General features: G+C 41.4%; 1 protein-coding gene across 1 annotated transcript in view; it reads left to right on the top strand.

The window, feature by feature from the left end:
* The window catches only part of PRKCA (protein kinase C alpha), a 149325-nt gene that overhangs the window by 45082 nt on the left and 89848 nt on the right, over positions 1-14395 (top strand).

Below are 14395 nucleotides of genomic sequence, written 5' to 3'. Positions count from 1 at the left end.
TCAGCAGGGTCGGTGCGAGCTGTCAGCGCCGCACGTTTTAAAAATAATAAAACCCATTCTCTCTGTTCATAGTGTTTTGTTACTCATCTTCAGTTTGTTCCAAATCCTGAGTCACTTTCCTAAATCTGTTTTTAACGAGTTTTAGCCAGTCAGTGAGTTTAGAACAAATGCATCCGTTGGGTTTCCAGCTGTAGAAATCCTCACTAGCCGCATCCAGCCGTAACTCAGCTGAGAATTTAACATCAAACAATGAATACAAAGTCCAACCTTTGGCTCTAGGGGTGGATAATGTTAAAATAAAGGGCAAGCAGATGGCTGGGGAGATGGGGCAAAACCCCATTTTCCTCTGTGATTTCTGCTGTGAAGGTGCTGAGCCTTTGGTGGAGGCTCTGGTGTCCTTGCACAGCCCAGGTCAGCTGCTCCAAACTGGCAGGAGCCTGGCCCTGTCCTGGAGCTGCAGTTCAGGCACTTCCCTGGCTGATTTCCTGCTCACCAATCCTTGGAATATTTTGCTGCATCAGCATAAAAGCAGTGCTGATGTGCCCAGGAGGGAATGCTTGGATGAGAAAATGCATTTGTGCCCACTCATCCAGGAGTGCCTGCAGAAACAGGGTCTGGTCCAGGACAGGAATGAGCAGCTGGAAAGGTTTCCTTCAGCAGAGCTGCTGCTTTGTGCCCATGTGAAGCAGCCTAACCCTTCTTTCTTCAGCAGGGTTTGACAGGCTGAGCTTGTTTTCAGTTTGTTTTTAGCTTGTTTTTAGTTGTTTTCTGCCTGTCAAGCACAGTCAGTCTATGTCACAGGAGAATTCTTGCTGCACAGCATCTGTGGGCTTTGGGTGTTGTAGCTTTGCCCTTCAATTTGAAGGGTTGTTTTCACCCATGCTGGTGAAGAAATTGGTTTTCTAAAGAAGCTTTCTATGGAAAGAGTCTGCTGGAGTCTTTTGTGACCTCTCACATTCTCTGCCTCTCTCGTGGCTGTTTGCCTAAGACAGTTCAGTCCCTTTTGAAGCCCCATTCTCCACTGATTTTAGGAATTACATATTTGTAAATTAATCATGACAGCTTTAAAGCAAAGTTCCAGCTACACTGAAAATCCACAGTGCATCCAGGTATTAATGGAAGTTTGATCTCTTCTCTAGGAATTTGTTGATGTGTGACACTGTTCTGTGTGGGATGCACTTGCCCAAACTTTGGAGCCTGAAATTACTTGTACATTCATTATATCCCTTCAACATAAGTCATGCAGAATTCATCTGTTTGCTTGCCACTTGGAGCCTCCTGGAATTTGTTATTTTCCATCTGCATCTCTAACAGTGTCACATTGTTTATGGAGAGAACATGCAGTTTTCTGTAAATCACTTGCTTTCATACAGTTTTACTGCATTATTTTACTCCATTTGTGAAGGATTTAAGCACCCTGCAGTGTGCAGCATTACAAGGCATAAAATGATTGAAAATAAAAACTATTTTTGGCTGAAATAATGGAATATTCACCATCAGAAATATAAAACAGCATTTAAGTGTGGGTGAGATGTAATGAATGAGCTGCATTATATAAAAGGGTATTACTCAAGCTATTAATTATAAGGACTTAAATTCAAATCTTGCAAGGGGAAAAAGGGGATTTTTTATCCTGCTCCAAACTAGCTGTGGAATGATCTTTGTTTCCAAACTGAGGTCTGAGGAGAAACATTGCCAAGGAGAGGCACTGTTCTGTTAGAACTTGGACATTCAACACTGAATCTTGAATTCAACATTCAGCATTGAATTCTGTGATTTGGGAAGCAAGAGCTGTGAAAACACAGACAGGAGCTCTGAGGAAACTGCTGCACTGGGGTGACTTGCCCAGGCTCCCTGCATCATGTACCCTGACCAAGAAACCTGGAGGTTTTGTCCTGCTTTCAGTTTTCTTCTTTTCTCATTGTCACTGCCCGGGCTTTAGAGCCCAACAAAGAACCCCTGTCCCCCTGAAGTGCTTTAATTCCGGTTTCTGTGTCATTTCCCAGTGGGCTCCTGGGAGCACTCACCAGCCCTGCTGACACATGTCCTTTGCCACCATTGTTTGTGTTTTCAGGTGTTTGTGGTGCTGTCCTTGCCGACATGGACCCAGCTCTGCCTGCACAGGGGTTCGGCCGTGTGGCACCGCTGGCAGCAGCCCCTGGGCTGTGCTGCCCTGCAGGGCCCTGTCCCCGTGCTCTGTGTCAGCCACCGGCTGCTCCCAGATGTCACCTGGGGCTGTGTGCCACAAGTGCCTGCAGTAATCACATGTCCTCTGAACAGACAGAAACATAGTTCTCCCAGGAAAATGCTGGGAAGCTGTGTACAAGCTGTAAGAAACTTAGACAAAAAAATTCAAACAATTGTTATCTCTCTTTCTGTAACCATTGTTTATAGATACAGTTCTCTAGAGTGTACTATTCATGGTTCACCAATAGTATGAGAGAAAATTCCTAAAAACCGAGCAAGTCTTAGGTCCACCATTATTTCTATAAGAACTGTAAATTTCTAATAATAAAGTGTCTTTTCATACCTTCTAATAATAGTTTCTGTATCACCTGTAGCTGTCCCCAGTACCCCTTCAGTAATAAGTGCCTGGCTTCTTTTAGTTGGGATTTTCTTGCCCTTCTTTCCCCTGGCTCACTGAAGTCTAGCAGAGTGCTGCAGTTAGCAGAGTCCAGTGATACATTTCTGACATGTGTTTAATTCTTTCTGCAAAAAAATAAAATATGCCCTTTTTAACTTATGCTCAGACCTAGTGAGATGATTTATTTATATGACACCTCTAGGAATGACTTATCACTTAAAATGGATACCTCCACCAGTACTTTTATTAGTTCTGAAATAATATGACATTTCAGACACCCACAAGTGTATTATGGAGACTTTGTTAAGCTGTAGTTTCTAATTATGTAAAATGCATATTGTAAAACAATGCTTTGCTTTGTTGCACTGTAAGTATGTAAGAAGGGAGACAGCTGGTTAGGGGAAATAGTTATTATTCAGGTCAGACAAACTTCAAAGTTCAAAAGCAAGTGGCTTCAGTGGTTTTTTTTTAAATTAATAAAGTTGTTATATTTTTAAACCCCCATGAAAAATAGAAGGATTTCTTATTTTAACTCTTAGTAGTTGGTGCTTCTAAAAACTGTCAACCTGAAGCTCAAACTTTGGCTCTTGTTTTCCTTACCAAGTTATGGATTTGATGTTCAATCACAGACTGCTTTAAGTTTTTTTCAGTTGCTTTTATGCCTTTATGACCTGACTTCTAAAGTGCCAATGCCATGCAGTAAAGCCTTGAATAAAACCACTCTGCAAAGACAGTAATGACAAAAATTGATTTGCTTCATGTTTGCTCTGCAGACCCTTAATGCATGTTCTGTGCTGAGTGGGAATGAGTTGAAATCTCATCTTTCTTGTAATTTTTTTATTTTGGTTTGAGTCATGGCTTGCTGAATTCCAGGCCCTTTCTTGCTGCTTGAAAATTCGTGGCCTGTTGGAAGCAATATTCTGGGGTGAATGTCAGCTAATTTATTACTGCCATTCGTGCCTCGTTTTTCATTTGTGCTAATATATTGCTTTTAGTAAATACATGGGAGAGGGAATAGTGTTTACCTTTCCATATCATGAGAATACTACTCAGTCTATGTGACAGAAACTAAGAAATGCTGTTTATATTGCTGCTCCAGTGAGCCAGGAAAGACTGCACAAATATGTCCTGAGCATGCAGTGGAAAATGCTCTAACACAATTTTCACAGTCAGGGTTTTATATGACTTAGTAACAAGAATAACCATGATTGTTTCTAAGAATCAAGAGCTCAAACATAGACTAAATTTTGTGAAGCATTTTGAGATAATTATCAGGTTCTACGAGTGTTGTCTCTGCTTAAAAATGCTTTGAAATCTTTGTCATCCAGTGAAGAAATCATCTCAGTTCTTTGACCTAATCATGCCACAAGGATTGAATTTCAGCACTGATACAGGTTTTTGTCACATGGATACTTTTATACTTTTTCCCTGGTATAAATCTCAGCTACTCTGGTGGTCCTGCAGTTCTATTTCTGTGCTGTCTGAGCTTTCATGTGCTGTGTATTGAGCTAACCTGGGGAACTGCTCCAGCTAAAACCTAACATTGCCAAAAAAAATGCACTGCATAAGTGTTTGGACATAGAAAGAAGCGGGCAGGGCCACTGGTTCTGATAGCAGTGTGCCATATGTCAAAGTAAAGTGGTTACTTAACAGTGGTGGCTCTGCCTGCTCTGGCTGCCAAGGATGTGCTGCCCCAGGAGTGCAGAGAGCTGAGCTGGGCCAGCCCTGAGCCAGGCTGGGCTCAGGAGGGCTGTGCAGGCAGGGCTGCTGCTGGGTTCATGCTCAGATGTCCTCAATTCATGCTCAAAATGTACCTTTAAAAGTTACAGGGCATATAAAGGGAGTATTCACAAGAGTCTGTAGTGACAAGGGGCAATGGCTTCAAACTGATGGGAGATTTAGATGAGAAATTAGGAAAAATCCTTCCCTGGGAGGGTGGGCAGGCCCTGGCACAGGTGCCCAGAGCAGCTGGGGCTGCCCTGGATCCCTGGCAGTGCCCCAGGCCGGGGCTGGGAGCAGCCTGGGACAGTGGGAGGTGTCCCTGCCATGGCTGGGGTGGGACAGGATGATTTTAAAGGCCCTTCCAACCCAAACCAGTCCATGGTTCTGTGATTCTGCCTGGTGAAAAATTCCACTGACTGTTGCCATGGGGTTTTCTTGCTGGAAACCTCCCATCTCAGCTCCTTCTTTGTTTTGAATTTTTTTTTTTAATTAAATGGTTTACAGCAAATTTAAATCATTTGTTCATAATTAAATGACATGTTTCCAGGGTTTCATATTTTGTTATTTATGTACTGCCAACCTCTGAGCCCACAGGTACTTCTTACAAATATCACTTTTGGTCTTGGAATGAATTACTGTAACTTATGCCTTTTAGTCACCCATGGAATTTTGATAACTTCCAAACCTACAAAATTAATCTGCTTGTTATGAGTAAATAACCAAACATACTGTGGAAAAGAAATCTGAGGGTGAATATTCTTAATTCTTTAATTGGTTTCCCAATGTGTGTTTTGTCTTGTGTGTTGTCTTACATTGGCAACAAATTTCTAACAGTAATTAGTCAAAAATTCACGTTTTTTGTGTATGTTGTTTTTCTTCCTGAGAAGTTGCAGTTTCTTTGACATGAAATGTTTGCAGTGACTGATGAGAGCAGGAAAGCAATACTGAAGTTTCTAGCAGATGACCCTTTAATAAAATGTATGTAATTGGATAAGACTTGCAACAAATATTGGGCATCTGTTGGGTAACATGGAAATAATGAAGAGAAACAGGAACCGGAAAAATCTTTAATTAACAAAATATTGATATAATACTAATTAACAATTTCTTGATATAATACTACTGCTGAAAGAGGTGGATAGGATTAAAAAACTAGCCTGAATTCTTTGAGAAAGATGTCTAAAGGAATTATTATCTGTTTTTTATTAGTAACTAGGAATTATCAGTTGGTTTTATTAGTAACCCTTATGTGCAAAAGGAGCTGAACTTGATCTTTTTCCTCCATATCCTTTGAAAATTTCAGCTGTGTCTTTCGAACCTTTCTGTTTTAAAATGCTTTTCTCTATTCAAGACACACTTTGGTAGGTTTTGACAGGCAGAGAATAATTACTGGCAAAACAAACCAAAATAATACTGTGTGCTTTTGTTTTCTTGGAATGGAAAGTGTGGAGGCCTCAGGGCAGGGATGGCAGGAGGCTGCTGGCTCTTTGCGAGGCTGTAGTCATCCAAAAACCTGGAGAGGAGAGGAGAGGAGAGGCTCATTACCACGGAGCAGCCCGAGTTTCTGCTGTGTGACATCTTCTGACATCATCCCACCCCCTCCTTTGCACCCTCCAGTGGATCACTTCACATCTGAGGTCATCTGCTGATCATCTCTGTCACCTTGAAGCCTCTCAGCTCTCCCCATACAAATCTCCAGTCAGGATTGTGTCCCAACAGGTATTGCAGGAAGTTTCATTCTTGTGGTTCAGTGCTTAGGGTATGGCTCTGTTGGTATTTCAAACAGCTTGTTCAGTATCATCCTGGCCTCACTTCTTGCCATCCTGAAGAAAAATAAACATTATTTGGCAAGAATGAAATTAGTGTGTGGTTTGTGTTTTCTGGCAAGGGAGGTTCATTAATTTTATAAGCATGTTATAGGGTTTCTCAAACACAACTAAAAGCCTAAATTCAAAATATTCCAAAATACTTTAGTGTTCAGCTCTTGGCATTCAGCTCTGGCATTTCCCTTACAGTACTGGTGTCCTTACAAATTGTACTTGCAGGAAATGCTTTGGTTTACAGCTCGGTCTCATTAAATTGTAATTTAATGTAAAGTAAGGTGGGGATGGGATGCTGGGAACAACAAGCTATAAGGTTACTATTAAAGGGTTCATAGTAGAACCTCACAGCTTTCCTTATTCCATCAGTTTTCCACACTTGGAGCTGTGAGGGGGCTCAGCCATTCCCTGGGAGCGTGGCCCAGGCTGTGTTCAATTGACCATGGGGTGATTTAATGTCAGGTGAAAGATTAAGAAGCCACATAAGTGTTTCAGAAGCTTGTGTTCATGCATTCCCCTGCTAATCAGAGCTGTTTGCAGCTTGGCTGGCAGCAGGGAGCAGCTCTGGGCTGCTCCTGGGCCAGGCTCTGCCCAGCTGCTCCCGAGCCTGGGGATGGAGGCAGAACTGGGACAAGGCACCCTGGGACACTGGCTGCTCTTGTCAGAGCAAAGCCATTGCACTTGCTCTTGGGTCCAGAGGTGATTTACTCACTGAGCATCTCATTTTTACTGCTGCACAATGTGGATGTGGAAGATTCTCTTACAGAGGCTGCCACTGTGATTTTCATAAAGCTCTTTGCTTGCTGTTGGTGTCTGGAATTCCAGCTGTATTACAGAACAAACAGCTGCATTCTGGAGAGTTGGTTTCAGCTTGTATCCCATCATTTTATACAGCCTTAAAATACATCATTTTAATATGTGCTGCTTCCTCCTGCTCCCCCTCCCAGCCCTTGGGTTTTGTGCTGGGTGATGCCTCAAACTGAAGGAGCTGCTCTGTTTAAGACATCCCATTTCTGCAATTGGGGTCACTGCTGAAATAGCTGAAAAATCTGAAGAACAAGTGCTCAGCGTTCACAGGAAGCAGTGCTGAGCTCTCCTATTGTACTGGCTCTTTAATTGGAAGAGCTGTGCTGTTCCTCACTGCTGTGCCTGTGCTCTGCTCCAGAGCAGATGAGAGCAGCACCCAGAGGGGCTTTGTGGCTGCAGAAGACACTTTAACAGCAGCAGCTTCTTCAGCTGAAGTGAATTCAAACTGCAGAAGTGAGAGAAAAAGTCTGTGATTGTGGGTCACCTTTTTTGTTGGTACAAGTTCTCAAAATAGCTATTTCAGCACAGGTTTTGATAGATGGTTTCTGGGTTATTATTCATTTAGAAAATGGGACACTTCAAAGGAGGGAGATTAATGGTTTTGTGAAATTTTAGCAAGGGCTTTACATAGAAACAGTGGTCTCTGTCTCAGAAAGTATATAATTAGCAAGAACATTGAAACAGTGCTGAATATTTTACATTACATCAAATCCTCTAATATTTTGAAACTCTTCCTCAGTTTTGCAAATCTTGTGCTGCAGTTTTAGTAGAATAAATTATATCATCTACCTTCTTTTTCCTGTATGGAAGGCAGAAATGACAAATCTGGTATAATATGTATGTGAATATAGTATTCAGACAGATCTGAATATGTTATGTGAGGTATTTTACTAAATCCAAACTGTTTCAAAAGCATCTTAGGTATAAATTTCTAATTTAAAATGTGCAGGTATATATTTATCATTTATCCCACTTGGCTCTGCCAGGTCTGCCAAAGTTGTTTGGGTAAGTGTAAATGCATATGCATTCCCTGCCAGGCACACAGCCTGTATTTGCACACTGTTGTGGAGCTGGCAAAGCCAGCTTACCAGAGACACCCATCTGTTTTCTCCTTAGTGTAAAGGAGTTAATGACCTGAGTAGTTAAGACTGTCCAGACTATCTGTATAATCCTTTCACACAAATAAGATATTGTTGCATTTAACTGTTACTTTCTCTCAAATTAAAAACAAAAAAAGGAAATTAAACAGCAGAGTTTACAGTGGTCCTATTTCTGTCCTCCACCTGCAGCTTTTTAGTCTAATTGAGCTTGGCCAAGCAGAAAATCTGCAGCAAGGTCAGAGGTGTGAACCTGAGATTAGGCATAGCAATTATTAGCAGGTAGACATGGAGCTTCAGAAATAGAAATCGGCCCTAATTTATCAATATTGATTTGATGCATTTCTGTCCTTTGCCCCCAGGGTAGGTTTTTGAGAAGGTAGCTTGAGCTTTGCAGAAACCACAAGGAAAATGAAGGTAGCCCACGAGCAGGGAATGTGTAGCACTACACAGATTAGTGCTGTGAAGGTGCTGCGTGACCTTGTGGGCTCACAAAAGAGCTTTAAGAAGCTTAGGAACAGGTTGAGGTGATGGGCAGAGGCATTGTTTTTCTTATTCACTGTCTTAGCTTGGAACAGACTGTGTCTTGCTGAGCTCCAGGCTGGTTTAGTCAGAAAGGAGTGGGAAATGCCAAGTGGAAAGATTGCATAAAGCAGTTGTAAGTGTTAGCCTGGCTACTCCCCTGGGACTGCACTTCCTTCTACATGGGGTGAAACACTGGCACAAAAGCACACTGGTGTTTTATAAATGATATATGTTGGCAAAGTTAGGGTAATTTAGTTTTCAGAAATTCTCAGTGGATTCAGTATGTCTGTAGTAGTCAAAGGTAGGGCTGCTTGTAACTTGTGTTTGCTTTATAATCTACAGCCTTGCTTATATATAATGTAAAAGGGATTTTCATTATATTTTTACAAGTTATAATATGTTCAGAAGAGGAGAAAGACAAATATTGCTACATCCTGTATCTTAATTGCTGCTCTTCTTGTTTGTCTATTCCTAGTAAACTTATTTAAACAGTACTTATTTAAACAACAAATGCAGTTGGTATTTAATTGATTTGTCTATTTTGAAGTACTGCCCTATTTCTGTTTATTGTAATTACTATATTTAATCTTAGGATGATCTAACACATGCCATGTGCCACATTCATTCAGTCATTCATTCATTCATTGCTTGGTGCTGTGCAGAAAGCCCAGGCCAGCCAAAGATATGGGCCCCTGGGGGAAATTCTGTGGCCTCAGCGAGAATGCAAAGTGTGTGAAACAGCAGCTCCCAGCTCCAGACTCCTGCAGAGACTCTGAAGTGCTCTAGAGCCCTCTGGGAGTAACCCAGAGAGGGTTTTGTGCTTAACCCAGAGAGGGTTTTGTGCTCACCGAACTTCTGTGGGAGCTCCTTAGTCCAGTTCAGGATCAGTTCTTACTTAAAAGCCCCAAATTGGGAGCCCAGCAACAAATGCAGAGTGTGCACAGAGTTATTTCCCTCTTGCTGCCCACGAGACCTCCAGTACTGCTTCCTCTGCTCTGGGAATAAATCATGCTGAACTCCATTTTCCTCATGGTGGAAAAAGCCCATTCTTTATTCACATAACTCATTTTTATACAATTTTACAGACCTCATGTGTGACTCCAGTTGGTCAGCAGCTTTCTTGCCAATTACTTTATTGGTTACTAACAAGTTGTTACCCTGTATTGATTGGTCACTCAAACCCCTGATGTGTACAGGAAAAGTTGTTTGTGAGAGAGAGTTTTTATTTTTCCATCTAACAGTGTAAAAACCGTTTATACAGGTGCTGGTTGTTTTTCACTCAGGAAGAGATTGTCATGTTAATGAACTGCTCACACCAGGATTGCTTTCAGATGGGAGCTTGCAAAGTGCTAGCTTGACAAGGCCAGCCACTGATTTTAGGAGAGCAGGCTTGATTTTTTGAAGCTTTTTTCTTTATGATTTTTCTACCCTACTGCAACTCTGTGGAATAATCAATGCTTGAAACCTGGAAACAAATTATGAGCCTGTTGTTGTGAGGCTCCCAGTAATGCCATGGCAGTGGAGCCACAGCTTTGGGGTTGGTTTAAATGGGAAAAGATGTGATTTCTACACTGGTTAAAATGTTATCCATTGAGTTGGGACAGCAGTCTTGACCACTGGTCAGTGGGCATAGTGATATTTGTTCCAAAGTTGGACTTGATGGCCTTGAGCTCTTTTCCAACCTTGATAATTGTATGATTACAAAAAAGAGTCAAAGATGACTTGAAAAAAGCTGACTGATTTCTCTGTGGATGGTAACTGGCAGTTCAGTTGGACTCTGGCAAATACATTCTCTCCACCCGTTAGGTTTGCCGCTGAATTTGTTTTACTGAATAAATAAATACTGTGGTGTAGTAGAGCTATTTATAGCTAGTGGAAAGGCTCACCTACTCTGTTCTTTTTCTTCCAAAAGTGGGAGTTTACAAGTGATTTCAAAAAAAAGAGATCTCTTGACCTTTTCTAATGGTTCTCAGTTGTAAAGCATGTGACTTTTGTCTTGATATTTTTTACCCCTTGTTCTTTGGAATGCTTGTGATTGTGGAGCTCTTCAGACATATGGCTGAGTGATGTGTGGGCTCAGCAATGGCTTTTCTTCTTTCTAGATCATCTAATAGAGAAGATTGCTTCTGTTTCTCTTATTTATGATTGCAGTACTTCACTTTGGTCCCATCCATCTGTGTCATATATGCAAGCCATTAGTAGAAGTATTTTTTAGCAGAGAACTCTCAACCCGACCATATATCACAATAATCTTTTCACTCCACATAATTTGGAATAAAGCTGGAAATTTACAGTGCAGCCTTGTAACTCCAAGTGATGACAGTATATATATATTTATATATGTGTGTATTATTGATAACAAGTTTTTCTCAGTGCTGTGCCTGGACAGAGCAGTGTTGGGTAAAATGAATTGCCCTCCATTATGTACCATAAATCCCACAAGCCCTGTCGAGCATCTTCAGCTTGTTTGCTCTGAGAATGCACTGTGTGCCCCTTTCCAGGTTCCTCCTTGGTTTTGTGCTGCCCAGTTGGCATTTTCTGCTCTCTGGGAGGGCAGGGAGCAGCCAGGGAGGTGCCACGTGCCAGCAGAGAGCGAGCAGTTAGTCTGGTTCTGCAGCACAAGGCCTGTTTTGTTCTCTGCATCCCTCCCTGTTCCCCTCCCTGGGCTGCAGGGAACCTTTGGCTCCAGCGAGTCCAGAGCTGGAGAGCATGGAAGCTCCCAGCCAGATGCTATATATACACCACAGATCAAAATCACACTGTCAAAACACAAAAATACCTCAATAATTTTCTTCTTAATTTTAGCTGTCAGCCTCGAGATGCCACTTTGCTCTTGAGCTGCTCTGCATAATGTGTGCCAGCTCCCTTCAGCTCATGGTAAAGTGGAAAGGAACAAATTTCCTGGCAGCCTCTGCAAAGCAGTGTAATACAACTTTCATTACATGAAGGTGCTGAACATAATGTGACTTCATAACAGCTGCAGTAAGTGATGTGAAGCTCTTAACATCCTCAACAAGTAACAAGTGAGAGGTTATTTTTCATCTCTATTCCTAAAAAAAAAAAAAATGGCACGTTATTTTAGGCAGATGACACTCTGTTTGCACTTAGCTGAACTAAGTAAATTTTTACATGAGTTCTCCAGCTCTGTGTTGTTCTGTGAAATAAAGAGAACACTAAAAACAAATGCTAAAATTCGGTTCAATGGCTGGATTTCAACTTACAAATCTGGATGTTAAATTATATGTACAGAAATGATGGCTGTCAGATGGATTTCAGTTGACACTTGTTCTTTTCCCTTTGGATTTATGATTCCATGAAAGTTGCTTGTTGCATTGGTTATTCCTGTGTGCAACTGTTTGGTTTTCTTTTGAGAATTCTCAAAAGGTGAGACAGGTCTGATGCTTTTAGATCACCTGTTGAGGAGCCAGGCTCTTTGGAGAGAAGTCCCCCCTTACAAATGGGAAATAAAGAAGAATCAAGGCTGTCCATGTTGAGTTGCCCACATCAGCTCCTATCAAAGGCTGTTATTTGGCTGAACACAAATTCAGTTTTGAGACTGCAGTAACCAGCACTGATAATCAGAGTATTATCACACAGTTTTGAGGTGTAGCCCAAGTCCAAAAGGACAAATCTTCTGTAGTTTGCTTACTCTGGCAGCTGAATTGTCCTTTCCAGGGCAGTGTGATGAGCAATGTTTCCAGGGAAGTTCACAGCTAAAGTTCACAGGCTGGAGCAAACAGTGGCACTCCTCTTCCCATGTCTTTATCCCGATGCTTAAATCATATTAAAAACAAGGTCAGCATTGTCTCTGGCTGGATGAATTCCTTCACGCTGAGCTCTGAGGAGCTGTCAGCTCAGAGATAGGACGTGGCTGTGGTGTTTCAGAAATTCTGCCCAAAGCAGATCCCAGATATGCAGTTTTCCTTACACACATTGCTGAATAAAGGCAGAGCTGGAGCAGCCACTCCAAGGTCTGAATTGGAATGGCAGGCACTGGTGAAGCAGCTCCATTCTACAAATCTCCAGATATTCCCATAATATGTCTCAGATCTTTTGCATTGATTATCACATTTTATTTTGCAACTTTTACAAAAATAATTGATTAACTTCTTTATTTTCTGAAGGATATACCAAGATTTTAATTTTTAAATTTTTTTTTTTGCATGTGGTTTATTACTGAAAACACAAATCAGTCTATTGTCCTCAAGACTGGGAGATCTGGGACCAAAAATATAATCTGAAAGTAAAATATGACTCAGCTGCAAGTAATATTAATGGTAATTGCCACTTAGTGATCTTTCAGTTGGTAGAAAACAAACCATCAAAATGATAATTGCAGGATTCACTGGGATTTAGGTTCATTAACAAACTAGACAACCAAGTGGGCAGCAGCCCCTGAGCCAGAGCTGTGGCTCAAGTGGAGTCAGCAGAGCTAATCTGGAATCAGTGGAGCAAAACCCACTTTATTCCCTTTGCCCAAAGAATGAACATATGCCACGTCGGAAATAGAACAGTTGGAAACAATTTCTGCATGGGATAGGGATGAAAAATAGCTGGGAGGGAGAGGAGGGTGATTAGAATTGAAAGGCAGACTTAGGGCTGGGGATGAGGCCAGGCTGGCATTAGTGGGATCAGGCTGTGTCTGCAGTGACCTGCAGGTGCACCTGGGCACAGCTCTCTTCTCTGTTTATTTATGAAATCAAGTCATGGATGTTTTAAATGGGAAAGAGAAGTGTTAAAGTTTCCTCATGCAATGAGCTCTTTAGAACAATTTAGGTAATTTAATATGTTTTCCCGTGAAGTTGAGGAAATTTAATGTTTGCTGTTGTTAAGCAATTTAAGCCTATTTTATTCTTGAGATTTGGGAAATAGTGTGGTTTTATGTGTTAGAAATGCAAAATTTCAAGTATACAGAGAATGCATTACCTATAAACAAGCTGTGAATTACTTTTAAATCATTTCATTATAGTCTCCTGACTCACTCTTTGATGGCATGGTGTTTATTACAAGGTTTTTTCAATCTCAAATCTTGATTGTCTGTTTCGTTGAAATGTGGACCAATTTCAAAATATCTGAACTAAGTTTAATATTATGAAAGAACTCATAGTGGGGGTGAAAAGCTGAAATACTGACTCTTAAAGTCAGCACCCTCAAGGAAATTGTTCTTTTGTTGTGGTTTGGAGGGACCTGTGTGACAACCTATGGCCTCCATCCCGTGGCAGCAACTTTTTTATCTCAGAAAGAAAAAGTTCTTTGAGATCATTCATAAATTTTAAATGGGCTTCACATTGCAGTCAGGAGCTAATTTTCTTTTCCCATTATCTCCTGCCATTCTGTGCTATGAGAACACTTTGTTCTCTAGAACAGCATCACTCTCAGAGAGCTCTGGTCCCTCACAGAAGTAATTAACTGGGAAAGATTTGGATTTTTGTAGAGACCTTCCTCAGGCATGCAGGGGAGCAATCCCACACCCAAGGATGGGTTTCATTCCAGCTTCACATCCCTTCCATCCCTCCTGGATGCACATTGACAGTTCTGTGACAGAGCAGGATTGAGATTCAGGAAATGTGGCTTTGTGGAGCTGCTCATCCCACGCTGTATTTGAGCACTGTGGGCCGTCTCCAGCATTAAAGATTTATCATTGTGTAGAGTCTCCTGGCTTTGAAATGTGAGTGCTTAGCTCCTCTTTAATCACAGTGTTTGCTTGGTTTCTTGTGTCCTTATTGTACATGGGACTCTGCTTACTTTCCTTGACTTACAGGTGAAATATTTAGGTTTTATTTTATATTTGTTACAAAATAAAAAAAAGGAACACCACCACCAACCACTCTAACTGTTGT

The sequence above is a fragment of the Molothrus ater genome, chromosome 19, assembly GCF_012460135.2.
Source record: "Molothrus ater isolate BHLD 08-10-18 breed brown headed cowbird chromosome 19, BPBGC_Mater_1.1, whole genome shotgun sequence".
NCBI classification, from domain to species: Eukaryota; Metazoa; Chordata; class Aves; order Passeriformes; family Icteridae; genus Molothrus; species Molothrus ater.
The sequence above is the reverse complement of the archived record's forward strand: the minus strand, read 5'-3'. Positions and strand labels throughout refer to the sequence as shown.